The 21,587-nt window shown below is 35.8% G+C and overlaps 1 long non-coding RNA gene across 4 annotated transcripts in view; it reads right to left on the bottom strand.

Moving 5' to 3' along the window:
* Positions 1-21,587, bottom strand: part of LOC116419085 — a 75,577-nt gene that overhangs the window by 6,214 nt on the left and 47,776 nt on the right. For 2 of the 4 annotated variants that reach the window (XR_004229327.1, XR_004229328.1), the window contains exon 8: positions 16,986-17,207. The exons of 1 other annotated variant lie outside the window; for it this stretch is intronic. This is a non-coding gene — a long non-coding RNA (uncharacterized LOC116419085). Of the gene's footprint in view, positions 1-16,985; positions 17,208-21,587 lie in introns of those variants that run through there. One more of the 4 variants, XR_004229329.1, reaches the window with a different exon arrangement.

Genomic DNA, 21,587 nt, shown 5'->3' with positions numbered 1-21,587 from the left:
TGATTTTCATATAAATCTTGTGACATGTTGTAATTGCCTGTAGACAGCACCCCAATCACCCCAACCTACTTCTTACTCAAGGCATAATCATCCAGTCAATGGTATCACTGATTTTTGACAGGGTTTGCCAACTGGTTACCCTCTGGATCAACATGCTTCCCTGAAACGTTCCCCCTTTAACCAAGCACCTCATTAGCCACTCTCAACCCCCTAACCCTAACTCTCCCACCGACAAAATGACCTCCTTAACCACTTCTCCCTCATGTGCATTATTGGAATGGAAGCATCCTGAGGGACTGTCTTGGATTTGCATCTCCAGCCTTCTGCCTGCAGCACAGTGTCTGGCACGAGAGAGCATTGAATAATTTTTCCTGTCGTTGTTACAATGGGTTTTCATGACTCATTTACCCAGGAAGTGCCACTTCTATGAGGGCCTAACTCAGCTCTTTCCAGGGAGGGCTGGCTTTCTTAGAAGTGGGGCTGAGAGGGAATCAGGAAGCAAGGGACAGGAAATGACTGGCCACTCACCAGGCTTCCCTGCCGGGAAGGACAGTAGCCTGGCCCTAGACTAGAGAGTGAGATTACAAAACTAGCCCCTACTCCTTGTCCTGTCCATGTCGGGAAGGAGGAGTGGATGGGGACAAAGGGTCTTTCCCTTCCTTTAAACCTCATTTTCCCCATCTTTAAAGTGCTTTGTTCTTTTCAGCCAATTAGCCACATCCCAATTCAGCCAAATAAGCCATACTGTCCAGGCAAAGACACTGGAGTGATTTGCCATTTCCTTTTCTGGTTTGTTTTACAGATGAGGAGACTGAAGCAGAGTTCAGTGACTTACCTAGGGTCCTGTGGCTAGTAATTGTTCGAGGCCATATTTAAATTCAGGTCTTCCTGACTCTGCTCAGTGTTCTAGTCACTGAATCACCTAAAATCATATAGATGAATTAATGAAGTTTACATAATGCTTTACATATATTGGAATCATTTGAGTCTTGCAAGAACCCAGTGAGGTCATCATTCCAATTTGACAAATGAGGAAACAAATTTATACTCAGGTTAAGGGAGCCTCCAGCAGTAACATGCTCCATCCCAGAAGGAGGACTTCAGCCTTCAGTGGGTCAATCAAGATATAATAAGCACAGGTTTTGTTTTGTTTTTTTATTCAAAGTCCATTATAATGTCTGCGACCATCAGAGATGTGCTGGTAAATGTTTAACAACTGGTTCTCAAAAAATTAATTTATACAAGATAATTTAAAATTTAATCTGATTTATTAACATTTTCTCCATCATTTGCTTAAATCTAGGCCAGAGAATAGACCAGATTTGACTTGACAGCCAAATTCAGGGTTCTGTGTGCTCCACCAAAGAATGGTTTTTACATATTTAGATATTCTTTTTAAACACATAAAAACCATTCCTTGCTTGTAGAAAGAGAGAAATTTAGCCCTACTTGGGCCATAGTTTATCCTGGTCTACATCAGAAGCATCAAACTAGAACCAGATTAAAATATAATTGGAAAATATTTAATAGAAATAAATAAAAATGCAAACAACATAGATCGTGTAATTGAGTCTGACACCATGGCTAGGCAATCAGCAAAACAATAAATCAAGTTCTGATTTCTCTTAGCATTTGTCCTAGATGTAAATGCATACTTTGAAATGTTAACAATCAGTTCCTGTAAAGCAGTTTGAGCTGACTTTGCAATACCCGATCTTTTGAATTACGCGTCATAACTTCCTAATTTCCCTTAACATCAATTTCATCTTTCAAATAATAACCAACAAAGGTAAATTCTATTCAAGATCTGATTTCTTACTATCAGTTGCTGAATGGAAACTATGGGAATTTGGGAAGAAATGACTACTATCACTTAACATTTGAGAGAGGGAGTCCAGTAGAGTTTGACTTGCATAACTTTATTTTGTAGAGTGGATTTTTAAATAGTTCTGATGAAGGATAGGTAGGAAGTCAAGGCAGAAGGAAAAAGCAGCTCTTCATAATGAAATTCGAGAAAATGTGAGGAGAAAAAAATACAAGTTATTTGAAGAGAATTTATCTCAATGCAGATACCAACCAACTTGGGTTCTTTTAAAAACCCAAGGGTTTTTTGGGTTTTTAAAAGACAAGTAGAAGTTGGAAAAAACAGCAGGTAGGTGGTGTAGTGGATAGAGTATCAGGTCTTTTTAATCAGAAAGACTGATCTTCCTAGGTTTGAGTCTGGCTTCAGACACTAGCTGAGTGACCCTGAACTTGTGATTTTATTTGCTCAGTTTCCTCATTTATAAAATGAACTGGAGAAGGAAATGGCAAAGTTCTCCTGTATCCTTGCTAAGAAAAACCCAAATGGGGTCACAAAGAATTGGATACAACTGAACAACATGAACAAGATAGAAGTCAGAACTAGTAACAAGATGAATGCTAAAAAAAAAAAAAAAGTATGTGACGTAGTCCTGTAAAATAAGGCCAGAGATGCCACAAGTTTAGAATGTGCCTAATTAGCTGTCTAGGAAAGATATGAACAACAAAAAAGACTGTTTTCTTTTGCTTTTTTTGTTTCTATGGGTTAAAAAAAAAAAAAGATCAAAGAAAGAGTGGGACCTCTTTTCTGGGGGGTTAGCATTATTATACCTAAATATAAAGAAAAAGAAGAGTTGCTTCACTGTATATTTATTTGGATTTTCTCTTCCTAAAGGAATAATCTGCAAAGAATTGAACTGGAAAGAACAGAACCAAGAAATGGCTAATAGGAAGTTGATACTGGATACAAATAAAGAGATATTTTAGTTGTGCTCAGTGGTTGCAGAATCAGGATCCAAAATGTTCTTGACAGGCTAAGATAAGATGAAATTAAATAGGAATTAATGCAAAAAAATCTATCTATATATATATTTTTAAAGAGACAATTGGGAATGACTTGCTAAGGGTCACATAGCTAGGAAGTGTTAAGTGTCTGAGATATGATTTGAACTCAGGTCCTCCTGACTTCAGGATTGGTACTCTATCAACTGCAAAAAAAATCTTAAAAATAGATTTTTTTTTTAGATTTGTAATTAGAGCTTTTAATAATAATTATGGTCATAATAATAGCAATTACCTAGTGCATTAAAATTTATAACATGTTCCATATATGTTATCTCATTTGATCTTTTTTTATAATAGCTTTTTATTTTTCCAAATATATGCAAAGACAGAACTAGATTTTTAAAAATCAAATTACTAAGTACAAAATGGAAGGAACATAGTTAGAAGTTGAAGGTAGTTGAAGACTACCTGGAAGTTTTAACAGATTGCAAAATTAGTGTAAATTAGCAGCTAGTTTTTAGTAAATAGAAGGTTAGGCCTGGGATCAGGAACAATTCACTTCTACCTGCAAGTTTCTTCACTGATAAAATGATTTAAAAAAAAAATAGCATGTACTTTGAGGGGTGAAGATCAAATGAGATTATATTTGTAAAGAATTTACTACAGTATCTGGCTAGTAAGCACATATTCAATGCTTGTTGCCTTCCACCTTCTGCCTCTAGTGTACTATCAAAATTTAAAAAAAAAAAACCACTGTGATCTTGAGCTACATGAAAAGATGACTACAAGAAACAGGAAGTGTTCATCAGAAAATATCTGGAGAATTGTGAGCAGTTTCTAAACCACATTTTATCAGAACATTGATAAACTGGAAAACCTCTAGAGGAAGGCAACTAGAAAAGGGAAGGACTTTTAGATTATGTCATATGTAGATGCAATATCAGTAAATGGGGATCTTTAACCTATAGAAGAGAAAACTTGTATGGTGACATAATGGTGACCTTTATGGCCACATATATGAAAGAGGAATTAGGTTTATCCCCAAAGGACAAAACCTGAGACAACAGAAAGAACTATCCAAGAGTCAAATTAACATTCAATGAAATCTTCCTAACAACTTGAGCTAATTCAAAGGAGAGTGGACTGCCAAGAGACCTCTTGCATTAAACTGTTAATTTCCTTTCTGATTCTTTCTTCCATAGAAGAAATTTCTTTTCCAGTTTTTTCCTCTCTTGTTCTTATTGATGTGGGTGATGAAAGCACCAGATAATGGCAGGCTCCAAAAGTTGGGGTTCAGTCATGTGAAGAATGGCCATTCTCTTTGGTAAAAGGAACATTTATTTAGGGAAGAGATTACGGGTAAACTGAAGGGATGCAATAGATACTGGGGATGGTAGATATGAACTAGAGTTGGGAGAGCACAGGAAAGACAAGTTCCTCAGTGGACCGCACAATTACCCAGGAGGAAGGGAGCACCCCATGAGGTGGGAGCATGTCCTTAGCTGGCAGGCTAAATCCTGAGAGGGACTTAGCACCCTAAAAGACTTAAGTTAGCTGTAGGGAGAAGTGGGATTGGGAAGCAGAGTGGAGTTAGGAGAGTACTGTGGCAGACTGACCCAAAGGAAGGCAGCAGCCATGAAATGGCCCAAAAGTAGATTTTATAGGGAAAATTTAACCTCAGGGACATGACTGGGATTTTTGACAGGACATAACAAGGTAAGACTGTTCAAGACTTCTACAGAGGGTGGGACCTAAATTGATCTCTATCAGTACCTTCTTCCTGCCTGCTTCAGGTAATCAATTCATTGGAAACCCCACATTATTGAATCCAATTAAAAAACCAAGTTATGATGTCAAACCTCTCCCCCAGAGATTATATTTTCCCTATCAATGTGCCCATGACCTACACTATCTTTGCTCAATCCCTTTTAGGGGTTAGCTGGCAATGACCCTGATCTCCTAGTATCTTTCTTCTCAGCCCTTCTCCCCATGTCTCATGATATCTTCTCCTTATTATAGGTAACTGGCTATTTTAGGGTGCTAAATTTCTTTGAAGGTTAGAGGCTAATCAGTGCTGTAAGCCCCTTCCCTTGCTAACCCCTTTTGGGATTAGTCTGCTAAAGTCCTCTATTGGGTTTAGCTTGCCAGTCAATGGTGCATTCCCACCTTCTGGTGTATTCCCTTTCTCCTGATTAACTGTGAGTTCCACTAGGGAACTTGTCTTTTCCCTTATAAAATTTTAAAACCCGTTTCCTTGCTAACTATAATATTCTTTATATTGCTTTCCCAATATTATTTCATATTTATCACTCCTGGTATTCATTTTATCTCTTCATTTTTTTTCAATAGTATTTTATTTTTCCAGAAAAAATAGTTTTCAACATTCATTTTTGTAAAACTTTGTATTTTAAATGTTTTTCCCTAACTCCCTTAGCTTCCCCTTCCCCAAGACAAGCAATCTGATTTATTACCTCTTCATTTTGTCTGTTACCTTGTCTCCTAAATAAATCAAATGGCAAAGAGAATGCCATTGTGAATTCTTCACAGCCTGGATTTGAGGCTCACAGAGGCTGGATTTGAACTCTTCCTAACTCCTGGTCTAAGCTTCTATTCACTTTACCACCAAGTGCCTAAGGAAAGTTTCCTTTTCTTAATGAAAAAGCATAGCAATACCGAGCTGAGAATTTTATATGACACAGGATCTCACAAACCAGAGGGCTGAACATGACCTCATTCACTGAGAAGAGACCAGTACGAACCACATAAAACATCAGTAGCCCCATAGCTTGTAATCTTTATAGTTTCATCTACTCCTCCACACATTGTGCTCCAGTCACATATAAACCCTGTTTGTGCATCTATTCCAACTTTTGTATCATTCAATCTCCTAGGTGATACCGATTGGGGGATAGTGCCCCAACTTTATATGGGAAATGTTTTGTTGCTGTTCTTTTTAAATGCTGTTGCCTTGAGCTAATTGTGTACTCTGGCTGATTATTAAGAGGTAAATATGTTGGTGAGGGCTTGTGACATTTTAATTTTAGGAATATCTTGAACCTGGGATAGATGTTTCTCAGGGGATTCAAACTGTGAATTAAAATAATAAGAAGACTAAGAACTATAAATTAGCCAGCAATTCTCAGTTTACAACTACATACAGCTATCAGTTGAATTTGACAATATGTATAATGTTCCATATCCATCATCTACTCTGTCTTGCAGGCATTATGCTAAGCATGGGGAATACAAAGAAAGACAAAAAATGACTCCTTAAAAAACAGACTTTTTAATGGGGGAGATGTGAAAATAACTAGAAATAGAAACATATATAAATAATAAATGAAAAGTACTTCTGAAAAAAAAAAAGGGGGAATGGAGATTCATTTCTATCTTTCTAAAAAACTCTCCATACCTAGAAACAGTAAAAAGGAGAGAGAGAAAAATAGGGAATGTAAAGGGTATCTGGATTCCAAGTGAGGTGTCTGAGAAATGGTTTCTCCTCTGCCTAGCCCCAGTTTTCTTCTGAAATAGTGGTGCATCCCTGTTAAGTTTGAGCAGAGTTCCCCACCTAGAGAAGTTACTTCAGAAGGGATTGAGGTGGATACTTGTGTTCTGCGAGCGGCTGTTTTCAGTATGGGTCTAATAATATCACCTATCTCCCAGGATTATCATTTGGATTAAATAAGATATTTGTAAAGCCCTTTGCAAACCTTAAAGTGATATATAGATGCTATCATCAGCATCATCTAAACTTATTTCAATTTTATAGCAACCCTAAGAAGGTTTTTTTTTTAATCTCATTTCATTTAATTTCATTTAATAGGTGATGGAAATGATAAGGGATTTAAGTGATTCACTCATGATCATACAGCTAGTAAATATCAGAGACTGGATTTAAATCCAGTCTTCCTGATTCCATCCATTATTCCTATGTAGCTTATCTCAAAGGTAAGCCACTTTGTATTGCTATATACTGTAATGAAAAGAGTATATTGGACTTAGGGGTCAGGATAATTATTGTGTGTCTCGGGAAAAGTTAATCTCCCTGAGTCTCAAATTCTTCATCTATAAAATGGAAATCATATCTATATTATACCAACTTCACAAAGTGGCGAGAACATTTTTGTTGTTCTTGTTATAGCCTTTTATTTACAGGTTATATGCATGGGTAATTTTACAGCATTGACAATTGCCGAACCTTTTGTTCCAATTTTTCCCTCCTTCCTCCCACCCCCTCCCCCAGATGGCAGGTTGACCAATACATGTTAAATATGTTAAAGTATAAGTTAAATACAATACAAAAGAATCAGACTTTGAAATAGTGTACAATTAGCCTGTGAAGGAAATCAAAAATGCAGGCGGACAAAAATAGAGGGATTGGGAATTCTATGTAATAGTTCATAGTCATCTCCCAGAGTTCTTTCGTTGGGGATAGCTGGTTCAGTTCATTACTGCTCTATTGGAACTGATTTGCTTCATCCCATTGCTGAAAAGGGCCACATCCATCAGAATTGATCATCATATAGTATTGTTGTTGAAGTATATAATGATCTCCTGGTCCTGCTTATTTCACTCAGCATCAGTTCATGTAAGTCCCTCTAAGCTTTTCTGAAATCATCTTGCTGGTCGTTTCTTACAGAACAATAATATTCCATAATATTCATATACCACAATTTATTCAGCCATTCTCCAATGGATGGACATTCACTCAGTTTCCAGTTTCTTGCTATTACAAAGAGGGCTGCCACAAACATTCTTGTACATACAGGTCCCTTTCCCTCCTTTAAGATCTCTTTGAGATATAAGCCCAGTAGTAACACTGCTGGATCAAAGGGTATGCACAGTTTGATAGCTTTTTGAGCATAGTTCCAAACTACTCTCCAGAATGGTTGGATGTATCCACAATGAGGAGAACATTTTGTAAACCTTAAGTAATATTTCATCCTAGTTAAATTGAAAAGACCTTTGTTGTTTTGGCACAGCCTCCTCTCCAAACTTAAAAAAAATTATAAATAATGCCCATTCTACTTTTGTTGTAGTTGGTATTTTGTAATTCTTCAATCTTGCAAAATACTGAATTAGAGTTTCCTTAATTTGCTGCGTTTGCCTCACAAATCATTTAGAGATCCAAGAAGATGATAATGATTTACATTTACCTTTTTCCTGATTTATATCGCTTAATCTCTCTCAGCTCCAGTTTCTCCCTCTATAAAGTGGGATAATAATAGCATCTATCTCACAAGATTATTGTAAAGATCAAATGAAATAAAACTTGTAAATCATATTAAAGATTTAACCAAGTAAATATTAATTATATGTTTGTTTTTAATGGGTTCACTGAAAGCCCATCCCATGGAGCACCTTGCTTTCTTACTGATGAGCTCATCTAGAGATTTTGATTCACTCAGTCAATGATTAGCAAGCATTTAATAAACACTACTCTATTTCAGGCACTATGTTAATCATTGGGAATCTAAAGAAAGATAAAGAATAGTCCCTGCCTTCAAGGAGCTTACAATTTAATGGAGGAGACACTATGTGAACATCTATGTCCAACTATGTATATACAGAATAAATTGGGAATAATCCTAGAGGAAAGGAATCAGCATTAAAAATGACTGGAAAGACTTGCACAAGAATGGATTTTAGCTGAGATCTGAAGAAAACCAGGGAAATGAAGCAGCAAAGACAAGAAAGGATCCAAGTGCAAGCATGAGAACAGCCAGTGAAAAATGTTTGGTGTTTTCTAGTTATATGAAGAAATGCTCTAAATCACTATTAATTACAGAAATGCAAATTAAGACAACAAAAGTGTCTTTACTGGGTCTGTATCCCAAAGAGATCCTAAAGGTGGAAAAGGGACCCATATGTGCAAGAATGTTTGTGGCAGCCCTCTTTGTAGTGGCCAGAAACTAGAAACTGAGTGGATGCCCACCAATTGGAGAATGGCTGAATAAGTTATGGTATGTGAATGTAATGGAATATTATTGTTTTATTAGAAATGATGAGTATACTGATTTCAGAAAAGCCCAGAAAGACGTACATGAACTAATGCTAAGTGAAATGAGTAGGACTAGGAAAATACTGAAGTCAGTGATAACAAAATTATGTGATGATCAATATGATGGACTTGGGTCTTTTCAACAATAAGGTGATTCAAGGCAATTGCAATATACTTTTGAGGGGAAGAGCCATCTGCATCCAGAAAGAGGACTAAGGATACTGAATGTAGATCACAATATAGTATTTTCACTTTTTTTATGTTGTTTGTTTTTTTTTCTTTCTAATTGTTTTCCATTTTAATCTGATTTTTCTTGTGTAGCATTATAAATGTGGAAATAGCGTTAGAAGAGTTTCACATATTTAATCTATACTTGATTACTTGCTGTCTAGGGGAGGGTGCTGGGAGGAAAGGAGAGAGAAAAATTTAGGACACAAGGTTTTGCAGAGGTGAATGTCAAAAAACTTTCTTTGCATGTATTTTGAAAAATAAAGAGCTATTATAATTTAAAAAAAAAAAAAGAAAAATGCATGTTGGGAGACATAAGCAAGGAGGCCATCTTCATTAGATGGCAGAATACATAAAAGAGAGTCAAATATAAGAAGCCTGGAAAAGATTAAAAGAAATTAGATTGGTCAGGCCAAGAAGATTCTGGGAAGATGGAGTAGACCAGAAAATTCCAAGCTCTCCAGATTTCACCCACAAATAAGATAAAGTAGTGCTTGCTAAACAAAGAAAAGTTGGAGCAGAACAGAATAGTGGTCCTCCTGGGACAAATGGAGAAGATCCATAGAAAGACCTCAGGAGGGAAGTTTGGTTCAGATAAAGTGTAAACACCTCCAGGCTAGCTGCAAAAAAACAACAACAACAACAACAACAAGAAAATTATGAAAAGAAAATCATGGAAGTATAAAAGGAGATCTAGTATCTTAAGGAAGAAAATGACTCCTTGAAAACTAGAATTGAGTAAGAGGAAGCCAGAAAAGTTATGTGACCAAGAAATAATAAAGCAATATACAAAGAATGAAAAAATAAAAATCTCATTTCATAAAAAAAAAACAATTGATGTAGAGATCAGATAAAGAAGAGAAAGCTAGAATAATTAAAATCAAACTATTTGAAAGTTATGATCAAAAAATAATTTTGATACAATAATACAAGAAATAAAGAAAATTGTTCTGAAGTATCAGGACAAGAGAAGAAAGTTAAAAAAAAAAAAAAAAGAAAAAAAAATCTATCCATCATCACCTGAAAGGGATGCTACAAGGAAAACCTACAATAATATCATAGCCAAATTCTAAAAAAACCCAACTCAAGGAGAAAATATTACAAGTAAAAGATGAAAAAATTCAAATATGAAGGAGCCACAGTTAGAATCACACAAGACCTAGCAGTGGCTACTTAAAGACTGCAAGTCTTGGAACATTATATATTGAAGAGCTAAAAAACTGGGATTAGGACCAAATAATATCATACCCAGCAAAGTTAAGCAAAATTTTGAATTAAAAAAAAAAACCAGTCAATGAATTGCCAGGCTTTCAGGATTTTGTTGCAAGATCTAAACTTAATAGAAAATTTAAAATATAAGATACAAAATATAAGATACAAGAGAAATATGAAATAAACATCAAAGACTAATTACAAGGGACATAATAAGGACAAACTGTTTATATTGTATATGTGGAGGTGTTTTGTGTATCTCAAAAAAGAAAAATAGGGAAACTATAATATATGTCAGTGATATTAATATTGTTTTAGTCAATTTAAAATAAGTAGCTAGTATAAGGTTGGGATGTTGTTATGGTGTAGGAAATGACTAGTTGGTAGATTTGGAAAAATATAGAAAGATTTAGACTTATGAAGGATGATGTTATCTATCTTCAGAAAAACAGAGGACAAGCAACTATAATATGGCTTTATATAGATGTTTATGAATGCATTTGTGTGTATATGTGTATGATTATAAATATCTGTATTTATATATATCTACATATGTATGTATGCATATATATGTAGATATAAAAATATCTGTACTTAGTTTTAACCTTCTTAGGGGAAGAAAGGGGGAAAGAATAAAGTAAAACATACACAGCAGAAATAAAAAAAAATCTACAAGGAAGCAAAGATGTTCATGAACTAAATATAATGTGTAGTATTTACTATATAAGCTTTCTTGAAATGGAAATTTATTGTTTTAAATTTTGAATACTCTCTTTTGCTCTGCTGTGCCAAGGTAATTTTTTTTCTATTTTCTATTTAAACATTTAATAAATAAATAAATTTAAAATACAAAAAAAGAAATTAGATTATAAAGGATTTTAAAAAATCATTGAAGGTGGATGACATGTTTTATTATGCCTCTGGAACTGTGGTTGATCATTGTGTTGATTAGAGTTACTAAATCTTTCAGAATTAATTATCTTTATAATTTTGTCATTGCTGTATAAATTATTCTTCTGGTTCTGCTCACTTCACTTTGCATCAGTTTATACAAGCCTCCCCAAGTTTCTCTGAAAGCATCCCAATCATTTCTACAATAGTACAAATAATACAAAAGTACAATACTATTATATCACATTTATACATCAAAACTTGTTCAGTCTTTCTCTAATCCATGAGTATCTCCTCAGTTTCTAATTCTTTGCTGTCACAAAAAGAATTGTTTTATTTTGTACATTCTTGGTTAAAATTAGTTTTGCTTAAAAACTAATCCATCCCTTAGTCTACCTGTTCTCTTATTTCCCTTTCTCTTTTGTCTTCTTTTTTTCTTCTTTTCTTATTGAGTGAAGTACATTTTAATACCCAACCATGTGTGTGTATGTGATCATGTGTGTGGATCTCTGTCTGCATGTATTCTTCTCTCCTTTGACCAGTTCAGATGAGATTATAGTTCAAGTGTCAGTAACTTTTCCTACTTCTTCCTCCTTGTTCTATTTATATACCCTGATTATGTGAGGTAATTTTTCCTAACATTCTTCTCAGTCTCCCACCCCTCACCATGTTTTCCTCTTCCCTTCTCTTTTCATTCTTTTTTAAAGATGCTCACAATATTACAAAACCATTCTCAGGTATAGATAAGCACCTGCATTATATACTAATAAATTATGCAGGGTAATGGTATTGAAAATAATAAATCAACTAGCATTTGTTGATTGCTTATTATGTTTCTGGTACTTGTGCTAAATGTTGGGGTTACAAAGATTAAAAAGAAAATAAAACAAAAGAAAAAAACTACTCCTGGTTCCTTTGTCTTATTAGATTCCCTATATGCTCCCTAATGATAGGAGTCTGAGGGGACACATATCCACATATTAGCAAGTAAGCAGTTCAATACTTTATGATTACTTATTCTTGTTTGCCTTTTTAATGTTTCTGATTACTCCTGTATTTGCATTTCAAAGTTTCCATGCAAGTCTGGGTTTTTCATCAGGACTGCTTAGAAGCTTTTTGTTTCATTAATGGCTCATTTTTTGTCCTGTGGGATTATATTCAGAAGTTGTTGGGAGGGGAGAAAGTTATTCTTGGTTTTAAACCCATGTTTTTTGCTTTTACTAATTATGTATGAACCTGACTATAGCCCCTCAGTTCTTGATTTTTTTTCTGGTTATTTACTTTAATTTTTCTTTGGCCTGGAAGCTCTAGGAGGGGACTAGTGGCTTCTTTCTATTTCTTCTTTGTCCTATGGTTCTAAGAAAGATCTGAACAGTTTTCTTTTATGATTTCTTGAAATATGATCTATAAGCACTCTCTCTGTGTTTCTGTCCCTTTCTATCTTTTCCTCCCATCATAGCTTTCAGGTAGTTGAATGGTTCTTAAATTATTATCCTATCAATCAAGTTAAACATATTCTTTACATACAGAGAAGTCCAAGTTGAGTTGAAACCAGAAAGGTTTTTTTTTTTTTTAATTTTCATTATTGTTATTTTTTTTTCCTGAGGCAATTGGGGTTAAGTGACTCCCACAGGGTCACACAGGTAGGCAGTGTTAAGTGTTTGAGGTCAAATTTGAACTCAGGTCCTCTTGACTTTAGGGCTGGTGTTCTATCCACGGCACTGCCTAGCTGCCCTGAAAGGTTTTTTAACCAAATACAAGATACAAGGAAGCCTACAGCCTAGGAGAGGCAGGAGCAATTTATGCTTGAAAACCAGAAAGGGGAAGTTTGGGGAGGGGTCAGGGTAAAGAGCGGAGAGTCTTTTCCATAAACAGGTGGGACACAGAAGCAGGATGTTTGGCAGTAATGTTTGACCACAAAGTTAGTTCAGGCTAGTTTGAGGTAGTCTCCTCAGCAAGGTCAGTCAGCAAACAAAAGCAAAAGTATCTGGAAGTGAGCAAGTTTTTTGATTCACTGCAGACTTTTAACTGATTCTTTCAGGTTATTGCCTTTATTCCATGTCTAGTGCAGCTACCTGGTAAACACATCTTGAGGGTACTCTCACATTACTTCATTGTTTCCAAAGTCAATTGTTTTCTTGTGAGATACATTATCTACTCTTTTTGTTTTACTTTGTCTTACTCTTTGTTTTAATGTTTTTTGTTTCATGGAGTCATTGGCTTCTATTTGGTCCAATCTAATTTTCAGGGAATTTGTTACTTGGGCAAGGTTTTGTATCATTTTTGCTAAGCTGCTAATTCCCTTTCTAATTCTTTTTCCCATAGTTTTAATTTATTTTCCAATGTTTTCTTCTAGCATGCTTTTTTCATCTGTAAAAATATTTTAAAACTCTTTCAAAATCTGGCTTTAATCTCTTTCAGAAATTCTAGTTGAACATGTATCCAAGCTATATTTTCTTTTAGGTTTTGTTTGTAGATTCTTGGAGTCATTCTCTTTTTCTGGCTTTGTGTCTTGAGATTTTGGATTTTTTTTTTTTTTTTAAGGTGCCATTTTTTGGTTGTTTGCTTATTCTTCCTACTTCCTGACTTTAAACTCGATGTTAGGGTTAGACTTTGTCACGCTTCTTGAAGGAAGGTACCAGGGCAAGCAAGGATCCCTCCCATAGGGGTCTGGCCTAGGGTAAAGTCTAGTTTTTGCTCTACCAGCCTGATCTCTGCAAGTTCCTGACTTAGGTTTGGTCTTCTGATCAAAATGCTTGTGGGCTTGGCCCATTTGTAGTTTCAATAAACTGCAGCTAGACTCAGATTTTACTAGTCAGAGGAAAACTCTGCTGGTTCAGAAGGCTAGAACTATAGGCTTCCCTTTGGTCTGGGAATGCTGCTCTGATTATCCCACTACATGTTTCAGATTAGATTTGAAGCTGGAACTGTGACCTCACTCCATTCCTAGCTCTTGCTTGTGTTTGAACTTGCTTTTTGCTTGTTGCACAGCCTCGGGCCCTGACCCAGCGAGAGACAGAGCTGTCAGTTGGCACCAGTACCTGTACCCTACACAAATATAGACTGGATCTCGGAGTTCTTGTCTTGGTACACAGCCTTTCCTTGCAGCAGAATGCTCTATCTGAGGACTTCTGGTCAGATTCCCTTCCCCAGGACCTCAGACCTGTCTGTTCATTTCCCTATGTTGCCTCAGGCTAGAAAAAATATTTCATTGTGATTTTTTTTTTCATGGATTTCCCAAACAGAATATAGTGCATTTTCTTGTTTTTTTTTTTTTTTGTTTGTTTTGTTTTTGTTTTTGTTTTTTTAAAGAGGAATTGATGTGTAAAATTTGACAATACGTTTTCCTGCTAATCCAACATCTTGGCTCCACTTCTACAGCAGAGTTTTTGTATGTGTAAATTTGTGTTCAATGCTCTTTTGCTTATTTCAGAGAAGTGTCAAATTCATTTGATGCCCACTACTCCCACTCTTAATTATGAAAAAGAATAAGTTCTACCTCCTTCTTTCTCCTTTCTCTCTCTATATTAGTGTATTTCTTTTACCTTCCATTTTATTTTCCTCTTAAGTAATATCCTTTACTTTCCTTTTAAATAATCTACCTCCATTATCTCTATTTTAAAATTTATTTATTTATTTATTGCTGAAGCAATTGGAGTTAAGTGACTTGCCCAAGGTCACACAGCTAGAAAGTGTTAAGTGTCTGAGATCAAATTTGAACTCAGGTCCTCCTGATTCAGGGCTGGTGCTCTATCCACTGCACCGCCTAGCTGCCCCTTCTCCATTTTTCTTATTTAACTCTTGCATTCACCAACTGTCTGATGTTAGGTAAGTCACTTAATCTCTGTCTGCTTTAGTTCCTTAAACTGTAAAATGGAGATTAAAATAGCACCTATCTCAAAGGGCTATTTTGATAATAAAATGAGAGTGTGTATGTAAAGCGCTCCACAAAATTTAGGGGAATTGGATCTATGGCTTAGTTGATAGTAGAGATTCCTTCTATCAATATAAGTTGCTGTCTTCTCTACAACTTAAGGTTTTAGAAAGTTGCTGGAAGTGACTTGTCCAAAGTCATACAATCAGTGTGTGTCTGAGGCAGGATTTGACTCCAGACCTTCCTGATTGTGAAGCTAAGCCAAACTGCCTCACTATACCACTATTATGATTGCCCTCATGTCCTAAGATTTCCAAGGGGAAAAACAGTGTCAAATGGTGGCCAAAGAGCCTGCAAGCCAGAAATGTCCCCCAGATGCCATGTCTTTGAACAGAATGTTCAGGGCTCAGATCATAGTTGTCTCCTCCCTTACCTCAAGAAAAATACAAATTAATTTTTTCCAGGACAATGGGCTAATGTCCAATTGCCTTCTAGGTAAGTTTCTTCCTGATCTCTGAGAGAGAGGTAAAGGTAGGTAAACTCAGATTTGTTTGACAAATGGGCTTATTCATATCAGGCCCAACTCCTTATTACTCCATTCCTAGACTGAGGTCAGGGCAGAGCAAGTTGGCTTCTAATAATCACCCGAAAATAAATGTTTTAATTATATTGGGGATTCCCAAGCTGATGAAAATTCTAAAGAGCTAATATAATGGTGTAGCATCTAAAGGACCAGTACATGGTGCCCAGCACAGGGTGTTTCCCTGTAAAGAAAAAAGAGATATAACCTAAAAGGCTGATTTCAAAGTGAGCAGAGAGCTATTGTCCCCTACACTACAAGTTCTTATATTTCTCTTTCTATTCCTTTTCCTAGTTATCCCTGATAGATTATCTCCTGGGTCTGCTCCTTCTACCACTATCTCCTGTCTTTAACTAAGAACTGGACATAATACCAAAGGATATGAACAGACAATTTTCAGATGAAGAAATTGAAACTATTTCTACTCATATGAAAGTGTTCCAAATCATTATTGATCAGAGAAATGCAAATTAAAACAACTCTAAGATACCACTACACACCTGTCAGATTGGCCAGAATGACGGAAAAAAATAATGATGAATGTTGGAGGGGATGTGGGGAAAACAGGGACACTGATACATTGTTGGTGGAATTGTGAACACATCCAGCCATTCTGGAGAGCAATCTGGAATTATTCCCAAAAAGTTATCAAACTGTGTATACCCTTTGACCCAGCAGTGCTATTACTGGGCTTATACACCAAGGAGATACTAAAGAAGGGAAAGGGACCTGTATGTGACAAAATGTTTGTGGCAGCCCTGTTTGTAGTGGCCAGAAGCTGGAAATTGAATGGATGCCCATCAATTGGAGAATGGCTGGGTAAATTGTGGTATATGAATGTTATGGAATATTATTGTTCTGTAAGAAATGACCAGCAGGATGAATACAGAGAGGCTTGGAGAGAATTACATGAACTGATGCTGAGTGAAATGAGCAGAACCAGGAGATCATTATGTACCTCAACAACGATACTGTATGAAGATGTAATCTGATGGAAATGGATTTCTTTGACAAAGAGAAGATCTAATTCAGTTCCAATTGGTCAGTGATGGACAGAAGCAGCTACACCCAGAGAAGGAACACTGGGAAATGAGTGTAAACTGCTTGCATTTTTGTTTTTCTTCCCAGGTTATTTTTACCTTCTGAATCCAATTCTTCCTGTGCAACAAGAGAACTGTTTGGTTCTGCACACATATATTGTACCTAGGATATACTGTGACATATTTAACATGTATAAGACTACCTGCCATTTAGGGGAGTGGGTGAAGGGAGGGAAGCGAAAAGTCGGAACAGGAGTGAGTGCAAGGGATAATGTTGTAAAAAATTACCTTGGCATGGGTTCTGTCAATAAAAAGTTATAATAATAATAATAACAAAAAGAACTGGAAATAATATAAACTTGGGCTATGGAAGGAAGGATATCCTTGTGGTTTTTATTATCTTACTTTGTAAGATTATGTGTGTTGATCCAATTCTTCAGAAGTCTGTTTTTTAAATCATTTCAAAGCTGATTCTGCAATTGGAGTGAGAGTCATCAGGGTGTGGTGCTGGTGGTGATATGGTGGAAATGACTTTGATGACGGTGCTTTGGTCAGCCCACTGCAGATCTGGTAAATCTGATTAATTAAAACGGAACAAAACATGATTTCCCTACAACTTTCTTTTCTTTGTTGGAAAAATAAAACTTTCTGTGAAGAAAGCACAACACTAAACATTTGTTGATTTCATTAAAAATATTTATACCTTTTGTTTTGTTTGTTTTGACAGAATATATGGTTCTCAGAGAACACTGAAAAAAAGCCTCCCACAAAACACATGTTCCTAAACAGTAAGTTTATTGGTTAACAGAAGGAAGGCTGTGTCCTTCACATACATATATCACATACATACACAACACACATATATGTACACACACATAGAACTACCCAACTGCCATCCAAGTATCTCTATCAAGCTATGCAGGCAAAATTCCTGCATAGAGTGGGAAGGAGACAGAGCCTTGTAATTTCAAGTTTGAACTGTGTAGTTTTGGAGAAAAGGTATCAGACACTTAGGTGAAGTGGAATGGTGAAAGTAATGGAAAGGATCAGGAGTCCCAAAATTCAATATCAATTCCTGGCTTTGACAGTTACACACATTCTCTCTCTATAGATAGATAGATATAGATATAGATATCTGTATATATGTGTATGCGTGTATGTGTGTGTGTGTAAAATTATCTCCTCACAACAGGCTTCTATTGTCTTACCAACAAATTAAGATCATTATTTCCAGTGTCCCAATATCCTATGCTCCAAGTCATCTTAAGCCTGTGAAATGGGTAAGCTTAATGGTCCAAGTGGCTGATGAGTCGTATACTCCTACCTTTATTTTCTTTTATTAATTTATTTTTCTTATATATTTATTTAACAGCACCTATTATTTCTCCTTCCACCACCATTCCACAACTGGGGGAAAAAAAAACCAAGAAAATCCTTATAACAATTACACAGTTGAGCACACTAAATTGTGTCATTAGCCATGTCCAAAAATATTTATCTCACTCTTCACCTTGAATCCATCACCTTTCTCAAGAAGAAGGAAGAATGCTTTATTGTCATTCTTTTGGAATTGTGATTGGTCATTAGATTGATTAAATCTTAAATCTTTCAGTTGTTTTTCTTTGTAATGTTATTAAAATATAAATTGTTCTCCTTGCTCTGCTCACTCAACTCTGCATTAGTTGATGCAAACCTTCTGAAACTAACTTTGTTATTTCTTAAAATTCAATAATATGACATTATAAATATGTATATGTATATTGTATATACATAAATATATATATGGATCCTCTCCCCCCCCCCCCAATCAATCCAATATATATGTGTGTATGTTTGAATGTGTGTACTGGGTGTGCTGTTTCTTTATAGCTGTTTGCACATTGAGGGTAGGCTGGGTTTTTTGCCTTTTTTATATACCCAGTGCTTAGCACATAGTAGGCACTTAATAAATGCTTGTTGACTTGATTTCCTCTTTCTTTGATATCTTTTGTTTTATAAACTTAAAATCATTATTCTAAGAAGAGGACCATTAGGCTTCTTGCCAAAGCAGTCCATGATATATAAATAATAACTCACCTTAAGGTCATCCCAGGACCCCATTTTGAAGAATATTTCTCTAGTTATCTATCATTGTCTGTTTCCTTTTCAAGATTCTTTCCTCAAATTTCTAGTTTTTAAAAAAATATAAATCTGGAAGAAATAAATTTATTTAAAAATTCTAAGTATCTTTCCTTAGGAAAAAACTTCAAAGGGACAGCTTCATCCTGCCTTGGAAAATCTCTCTAACGGCAAGATATTTCCGCTGGTAATTTATGTTATTTCTCAAACAATGGCAAAATTCCACAATAATATAAAACATACTTAGAAAATTCAGATAATTCCTTTGATTCATCAAATGGAATAAAATTTTCACTTTTTGGCAGATCTGGGAGAATCATTTTCCTAAAATCACTCAATCTACCTTTAAAAACTCTAAGGATTTTCCTTTTTAGGGGATCAAAGATAAACTCAAGAGATACTTCTTTTAATTAAATTAATCAGAAACTCCTCCTAATTTGATAATTACTCTAATCAATAGAGTCTAGCATAATATTTTGCACATGTCAAGTAGACACTAAATTCATTCAATTTGCAAATATTAGGTAGACATTTATTAAATTTGTTGAATTGAATAGAAGGAAAAATCTTGTGCAAAACAGAACAAAAGACAGGATAATCCTAAAAAGGGAGATAATGAAACAATAAAATGCCTGAGGATTCTAAGAAGCTGTTAATAGGGAGGGAGTAGAGGATGTTTCTGGGAAGCTAGGTGGCATAATCCATAGTGCCAAGCCTGAAGTCAGGAAGAATCATCTTGAATTCAAATCCAGTCCTAGATAGTTACTAGCTGAGTGACCCTGGATAAGTCACTTTACCCTGTTTGCCTCAGTTTCCTCATCTGTAAAATGAGTTGGAGCAAGAAATGGCAAATGACTCCAGTATCTTTGCCAAGAAAACCCCAAATGAGACCATAAAGAATCAGACACAATTAAACAAGAGAATACTTTCAGAGTTTCCTGAAAGTTAAATTAATACCTTAAAAAGAGAAGGTGAGACCTAACTGAAGAGAGCAAAAGAAGCTGAAGAATAGTAAGATAAGTAGGAGAAGGATATGGATAGAGTCATGTCTCTGAAAGCTAGAGAGAGGTTATCAAAGAGAAGAGAGTGAACATTGAAGGCTACATAAAGGTCTGGGTTGCTGGAGTGTTGGAATCCTTACAAACTGTTAAGGCATTAGAATTGATAGAGACAATAATTATCTAATTTAGCATGGTTCTGGATGATTGATCTGATCCTACAAGGAGATGTTATGGGCCAGAACGTGAAACAAGATACTAAGTAGAATTGAGGGGACAATGTTTAAATCTAGTTTAGCATTGATTTAATCCTACAACAAATAATGGTTTCCCAGTGATGTAATGATTAGTATACTCAGTGAACAGCATATAAGCAAGAAGCTCTCAGATCCAGGCACAGAAACCCATTCTCAGAGATGGAGACAGATTCATTCTGTATTCCACCTTTATGCTGGCTGGAGACATTCGGAGGGAGCTAGGGGCCGAAGCTCAAGACTTTGAAGGACACAATAAAGGACTGGATTTTAACTCCTGGCTGTGTTTGAAGTGATTATTACTTTGAACTGAAACTTAAGGCTGCCTCCAGAAACCTTCCCAAGAAACCTGCTCACAGAGAACCATCATATATTATAGAAAAAGAAAAAGAACATCACAGTGGGGGATCCAATTCAATTATGATGACTTCTCAGTAACTTTGTTCTTTATCTTGTGATCCTGCTTAGGAATCCTCTTCATGAAGGCTGAATTTCCAACTCGCTTTTAGAAGTATCTAGACTTCCTCCAAGCAAATAAGCTAAATAAGGCATAATAAAAAGAACAGAATTGTTAACAATACTTACGTGGACCAGAGAAGGGCTTCTTAGCTCCTCTAGCAATGAAAAAGTTATATTCTGCCTTCATTGTAGATTTGTTCTTTTCTCTCCCCCACTAGACGATCAGTCATAGACCTTAGGCACAAACTTCATAATAATTACGAACTAAACGACAGTAGTGTGAATGGAGTTGAAGATTTCATTGAAGAGTATTGCCAGTATCTCCCCTTGCCTGCTTTCCATCTGATATCCTGGCTTGCTTCCAGGCTGAGGCATCCACATGTCTATTATGCATCCTGCTTTTCAGCTTCATGGGAGCATCATCAGATTGCTTCAGCTCCTGCAGATCCTGTTTTGGTTAGGGAGCTTGGGAACATGATTACTTTGCTCACTTGTTTTCTCATTCCTGAATAGGTCCCATAACCTCAGAAGAGCCCTATCCATTTCCTTCTGGCTCTTCTTTACCCTGAAAGCTTCTCTTTCTCTCCTCTTTTGCATATATACTTCAGGCTTATGTCATTCTAGGAAAGGGTGTTTCCTCCCTTTTAATGGAGGATTTCTCTTTTCCTGGTGCCTTTAGTTATTTTTATAGTTAGCACTGTGGAAAAACACCATCTCTTCCTGTTTATACATGAATCAAGTCCTTTCAGGGAGCATGGAATAGACATAGCCTTGTAATTTCAAGTTTGAACTGTGTAGTTTTGGAGAAAAGGTATCAGACACTTAGGTGAAGTGGAATGGTGAAAGTAATGGAAAGGATCAGGAGTCCCAAAATTCAATATCAATTCCTGGCTTTGACAGTTATACACATTCTCTCTCTCTCTCTCTCTCTCTCTCTCTCTCTCTCTGTGTGTGTGTAGATAGATAGATAGATAAATATAGATATCTGTATATATGTGTGTGCGTGTGTGTGTGTGTGTGTGCAAATTATCTCCTCACAACAGGCTTCTATTGTCTTACCAACAAATTAAGATCATTGGACTAGATATTCTCCAAGATCAAGCTCTAGATTATATGAGTCCTCCCAA

This window comes from Sarcophilus harrisii, chromosome 4 (genome assembly GCF_902635505.1).
Source record: "Sarcophilus harrisii chromosome 4, mSarHar1.11, whole genome shotgun sequence".
Taxonomy (NCBI): domain Eukaryota; kingdom Metazoa; phylum Chordata; class Mammalia; order Dasyuromorphia; family Dasyuridae; genus Sarcophilus; species Sarcophilus harrisii.
This window is presented reverse-complemented; position numbering and strand designations above follow the sequence as displayed.